General features: G+C 37.3%; 1 non-coding gene across 1 annotated transcript; it reads right to left on the bottom strand.

Moving 5' to 3' along the window:
* Positions 1-4,712: 4,712 nt before the first annotated feature.
* Positions 4,713-4,820, bottom strand: LOC112730918 (small nucleolar RNA R71). Its single transcript, XR_003166719.1, has one exon. It is a non-coding gene; the product is annotated as a small nucleolar RNA R71 (small nucleolar RNA).
* Positions 4,821-6,683: the final 1,863 nt, after the last annotated feature.

The raw sequence follows: 6,683 nt of genomic DNA, 5'->3' as shown, positions 1-6,683 counted from the left end.
TCCTTCCGAAAGTCAAGAGTTTTCTATGTGCAGTCTGCTAAATAAAGGTCCTTATTCTCTCTGGTCCTCTCCATTTTCATATAACTCTCTATATCTTGTTTTCTTTCTTGTTCTGTTTAGCATTTTATAAGTTGATAAAATTGTGAAAATACCATCCGATTTATGTATCCAGCATAAGATATCTCTTCCTTTATCTTTATTTGGTGGGATTTGTGATTTTATTTTTTGTAAAGTATGGGTTGTAAGGAATGACTCCATGCTCAAAATGTTCCATCCTCCTTCATTCACATAATCAATTATCTTTTTCCCCGCTATTTCTGTAGGAATCTGATTTACACTCTCCTCAATTCGGCTCCTAGTATTAGGGATCCAACAGTCCTTCCAAAATAGAGCCTTGCCTCCATCCCCTATAATCCATCTACAGTTTTCTCTCAATCTTGGCCACACTCTCTTTAGCTCCTTTCCCACTTGTGAATGTTGTCGATTCCTTGCATTTTCAAATAACTTATGAGTGTTGCCCCTTTCACTATGGGTGATAATTCTCACCCACAGTGCCTCTGGTTCTGTTATGATACGTGATGAGCGGATAATTTATACGCTTTTTGACATTATTTTTAGTATGTTTTTAGTAGGATCTAATTACTTTTAGGGATGTTTTCATTAGTTTTTATGTTAAATTCACATTTCTGGACTTTACTATGAGTTTGTGTGTTTTTCTGTGATTTCAGGTATTTTCTGGCTGAAATTGAGGGACTTGAGTAGAAATCAGATTCAGAGGTTGAAAAAGGACTGCTGATGCTGTTGGATTCTGACCTCCCTGCACTCAAAGTGGATTTTCTGGAGCTACAGAACTCGAAATGGCGCGCTTCCAATTGCGTTGGAAAGTAGACATCCAGGGCTTTCCAGAAATATATAATAGTTCATACTTTGGCCAAGATTAGATGACGTAAACTGGCGTTCAACGCCAGCCTTCTGCCCAAATCTGGCGTCCAGCGCCAGAAAAGGATCCAAAACCAGAGTTGAACGCCCAAACTGGCACAGAAACTGGCGTTCAACTCCACAAATGGCCTCTGCACGTGCTACACTTAAGCTCAGGCCAAACACACACCAAGTGGGCCCCGGAAGTGAATTTATGCATCAATTACTTACTCATGTAAACCCTGGTGACTAGTTTATTATAAATAGGACCTTTTACTATTGTATTAGGCATCTTTTGATCATCTTAGGATCTTAGGATCATCTTTGAACGCATTGTTCTTAGACCATGGGGGCTGGCCACACGGCCATGCCTGGACCTTCACTTATGTATTTTCATACGGTAGAGTTTCTACACTCCATAGATTAAGGTGTGGAGCTCTACTGTTCCTCAAAGATTAATGCAAGTACTACTGTTTTCTATTCAATTCTTCTTATTTCGCTTCTAAGATATCCACTCGCACCCAAGAACATGATGAAGGTGATGATTATGTGTGACGCTCATCATTCTTCTCCCCTATGAACGCGTGCCTGACAAACACTTCCGTTCTACATGAAATAAGCTAGAATGAATATCTCTTAGATCTCCTAACCAGAATCTTCGTGGCGTAAGCTAGAATGATGGCGGCATTCAAGAGAATCCGGAAGGTCTAAACCTTGTCTGTGGTATTCTGAGTAGGATTCAATGATTGAATGACTGTGACGAGCTTCAAACTCGCGATTGTTGGGCGTTAGTGACAGACGCAAAAGGAGGGCGAATCCTATTCCAGCATGATCGAGAACCGACAGATGAATGGCCGTGCTGTGACAGAGCATGTGAGCATATCTTTCACTGAGAGGAGGGGATGTAGCCACTGACAACGGTGATGCCCTTGCATAAAGCCAGCCATGGAAAGGAGTAAGACTGATTGGATGAAGATAGCAGGAAAGCAGAGGTTCAGAGGAACGAAAAGCATCTCCATTCGCTTATCTGAAATTCCTACCAATGATTTACATAAGTATCTCTATCCCTATTTTATTATATAATATTCGAAAACACCATTATCACTTTATATCTGCCTGACTGAGATTTACAAGGTGACCATAGCTTGCTTCATACCAACAATCTCCGTGGGATTCGACCCTTACTCACGTAAGGTATTACTTGGACGACCCAGTGCACTTGCTGGTTAGTTGTATCGAAGTTGTGACAATTATGAATTAAGATCAAAGCACCAAGCTTTGGAGCCATTACCAGGGATTGTTCGAGCCTGGACATCACAATTTCATGCACCAAGTTTTTGGCGCCGTTGCCGGGGATTGTTTGAGTTTGGACAACTGACGGTTCATCTTGTTGCTCAGATTAGGTAATTTTCTTTTTATTTTATTTTCAAAAATTTTTCAAAAATATTTCTAAAATTTTCTCATCTGTTTTCGAAAATAATATAAAAATGTTTTCAAAAATTTTATTCAAAATTTTTAAGAATGAATTCTAGTGTTTCATGAAGCATGTGAAGCCTGGCTGGCTGTAAAAGCCATGTCTAAATTCTTTTGGACTGAGGCTTCCAACCATCAGCTGTTACACAACTGTAGGGTATGTCAGACATGTCATGTCTGAATTACATGCTGAAGCTTGGCTGGCCATTGGCCATGTCTAGTGTTTTGGACTGGAGCTTTCTTTGAAAGCTTGACTGGCTAGTGAGCCATGTCTAATTCCTGGACTGAAGCTTTAGACTAAGAATGCAAGATTCCTGGAATTCATATTAAAAATTTTGGAATCCTTATTTTTTCTTTTTCATATAATTTTCGAAAAAAAAAATCCAAAAAAATTAGAAAATCATAAAAATCAAAAATAATTTTTGTTTTTCTTGTTTGAGTCTTGAGTCATATCATAAGTTTGGTGTCAATTGCATATGCATCTTGCATTTTTTCGAAAATATCATGCATTCATAGTGTTCTTCATGATCTTCAAGTTGTTCTTGGTAAGTCTTCTTGTTTGATCTTGATGATTTTTTGTTTTGTGTCTTTTCATGTTTATCATATGCATTCTTGAATTCTTAGTGCGTAAGCATTAAAGAATTCTAAGTTTGGTGTCTTGCATGTTTTCTTTGCATTAAAAGTTTTTCAAAATTGTGTCTATGATGTTCATCTTGGCATTCAAAGTGTTCTTGGTGTTCATCTTGACATTCATAGCATTCTTGCATGCATCACATGTTTTGATCTAAAAATTTCATGCATTGCATAATTTTCATGTTTTTCATAAAAATTTCAAAAATAAAAAAAAATTATCTTTCCTTTTTTCTCTCATCAAATTCGAAAATTGAGTTGACTTTTTCAAAAATTTTTAAAAATCAAATTGTTTCTCATGAGTCAAATCAAATTTTCAATTTGAAAATCTTATCTTTTTCAAAATCTTTTTCAAAAATCAAATCTTTTTCAAAATTCTTAGTTATTTTCGAAAATTCCAAAAATATTTTTCAAAAATCTTTTTCTTATTTTTGTATTAAATTTTCGAAAATAACATAAACAATTAATGTTTTGATTCAAAAATTTGAAGTTTGTTACTTACTTGTTAAGAAAGATTCAAACTTTAAGTTCTAGAATCATATCTTGTGATTTCTTATGAATCAAGTCATTAATTGTGATTTTAAAAATCAAATCTTTTTCAAAACTAATTTCAATCATATCTTTTCAAAAATATCTTCTTATCTTATCTTTTTCAAAAATATCTTTTCAAAATATCTTTTCTAACTTCCTAACTTCTTATCTTTTCAAAGTTTGTTTCAACTAACTAACTAACTTTTTGTTTGTTTCTTAACTTTTTCAAAACCACCTAACTAACTCTCTCTCTCAATTTTCGAAAATATCTTCTCCCTTTTTCAAAAATTTCTTTTTCATTAACTAATTAATCTTATTTTTATTTTTAATTTTAAAAAATTTTTTCGAAAAAAAAAATACTAAATATTTTTCAAAAACTATTTTCAAAAATCACTAACTCCTTTTCAAAAATAATTTTCGAAAATTCCCTCCTCTCTCATTCTATTCTATTTATTCATTCATTAACCAACATCTCTTCCTCACATCATCACCAAATTCGAACCCCCTCTTCTATCTGTGTTCGAATTTCTTCCTCTTTTCTTCTACTCATATAAGGGAACCTCTATACTGTGGTAAAGAGAATCTCTATTATTATTATTATTTTTCTGTGCCCTCTTCTTTGTCATATGAGCAGGAGCAAGGATAAGAACATTCTTGTGGAAGCAGATCCAGAACCTGAAAGGACTCTGAAGAGAAAATTAAGAGAAGCTAAAATACAACAATCCAGAGATAACCTTTCAGAAATTTTCGAACAGGCAGAGGAGATGGCAGCCGAAAATAATAATAATATAAGGAAGATGCTTGGTGACTTTACTGCACCTAATTCCAATTTACATGGAAGAAGCATCTCCATTCCTGCCATTGGAACAAACAACTTTGAGCTGAAACCTCAGTTAGTTTCTCTGATGCAGCAGAACTGCAAGTTTCATGGACTTCCATCTGAAGATCCTTTTCAGTTCTTAACTGAATTCTTACAGATATGTGATACTGTTAAGACTAATGGAGTAGATCCTGAAGTCTACAGGCTCATGCTTTTCCCTTTTGCTGTAAGAGATAGAGCTAGATTATGGTTGGATTCTCAACCTAAAGACAGCTTGAACTCTTGGGATAAGCTGGTCACGGCTTTCTTAGCCAAGTACTTTCCTCCTCAAAAGCTGAGCAAGCTTAGAGCTGATGTTCAAACCTTCAGACAGAAAGAAGGTGAATCCCTCTATGAAGCTTGGGAAAGATACAAACAGTTGACCAAAAAGTGTCCTTCTGACATGCTTTCAGAATGGACCATCCTGGATATATTCTATGATGGTTTATCTGAGTTATCAAAGATGTCATTGGATACCTCTGCAGGTGGATCCATTCACCTAAAGAAAACGCCTGCAGAAGCTCAAGAACTCATTGACATGGTTGCTAATAACCAGTTCATGTACACTTCTGAAAGGAATCCTGTGAGTAATGGGACGCCTATGAAGAAGGGAGTTCTTGAAGTTGATACTCTGAATGCCATATTGGCTCAGAATAAAATATTGACTCAGCAAGTCAATATGATTTCTCAGAGTCTGCATGGAATGCAAGCTGCATCCAACAGTACTCAAGAGGCATCTTCTGAAGAAGAAGCTTATGATCCTGAGAACCCTGCAATAGCAGAGGTAAATTACTTAGGTGAACCTTATGGAAACACCTATAACTCAACATGGAGAAATCATCCAAATTTCTCATGGAAGGATCAAAAGCCCCAACAAGGCTTTAATAATGGTGGAAGAAACAGGTTTAGCAATAGCAAGCCTTTTCCATCATCCACTCAGCAACAGACAGAGAACTCTGAACAAAATGCTTCTAATTTAGCAAATCTAGTCTCTGATCTATCTAAGGCCACTGTAAGTTTCATGAATGAAACAAGGTCTTCCATTAGAAATTTGGAAGTGCAAGTGGGCCAGCTGAGTAAAAAGATCACTGAAATCCCTCCTAGTACTCTCCCAAGTAATACAGAAGAGAACCCAAAAGGAGAGTGCAAGGCCATTGACATAAGTGCCATGGCCGAACCTGTGAGGAGAGGAGAGGACGTGAATCCCAAGGAGGAAGACCTCCTGGGACGTCCAGTGACCAATAAGGAGCTTCCCTCTGAGGCTCATCTAGAGACCATAGAGATTCCATTGAACCTCCTTATACCCTTCATGAGCTCTGATGAGTATTCCTCTTCTAAAGAGAATGAGGATGTTACTGAAGAGCAAACTACCAAGTTTCTTGGTGCAATCATGAAGCTGAATGCCAAATTATTTGGCATTGATACTTGGGAAGTTGAACCTTCCTTGTTCATCAATGAACTAAGTGATCTGGATCAACTGACATTGCCTCAGAAGAGACAGGATCCTGGAAAGTTCATAATACCCTGCACCATAGGCACCATGGTCTTTAAGGTTCTGTGTGACCTTGGTTCAGGTATAAACCTCATGCCCCTCTCTGTAATAGAGAAACTGGGAATCTATGGGGTGCAAGCTGCTAAAATCTCATTAGAGATGGCAGACAGCTCTAGAAAACAGGCTTATGGACAAGTAGAGGACGTGTTAGTAAAGGTTGAAGGCCTTTACATCCCTGCTGATTTCATAGTCCTGGATACTGGAAAGGAAGAGGATGAATCCATCATCCTAGGAAGACCTTTTCTGGCCACAGCAAGAGCTGTGATTGATGTTGACAGAGGTGAAATAGTCCTCCAATGGAATAAGGACTCCCTTGTGTTTAAAACTCAAGGATCTCCCTCTGCAACCATGGAGAGGAAGCAGAAAAAGCTTCTCTCCAAGCAGAGTCAACCAGAGCCCCCACAGTCAAACTCTAAGTTTGGTGTTGGGAGGCCACAACCAAACTCTAAGTTTGGTGTTGAACTTCCATATCCAAACTCTAAGTTTGGTGTTGGAGAGTCTCAACAAAGCTCTGCACATCTGTGAGGCTCCATGAGAGCCCACTGTCAAGCTATTGACATTAAAGAAGCGCTTGTTGGGAGGCAACCCAATGTGTATCTAATTCTTATTTTTATTGTTTTTCATGTTTTCTTAGGTTCATGATCATGTGGAGTCACAAAATAAACAAAAAAATTCAAAAACGGAATCAAAAACAGCAGAAGAAAAATCACACCCTGGAGG

The sequence above is a fragment of the Arachis hypogaea genome, chromosome 12, assembly GCF_003086295.3.
Source record: "Arachis hypogaea cultivar Tifrunner chromosome 12, arahy.Tifrunner.gnm2.J5K5, whole genome shotgun sequence".
Taxonomy (NCBI): domain Eukaryota; kingdom Viridiplantae; phylum Streptophyta; class Magnoliopsida; order Fabales; family Fabaceae; genus Arachis; species Arachis hypogaea.
Note: the sequence above shows the minus strand (reverse complement) of the source record. Positions and strands in the feature narration are given on the sequence as shown.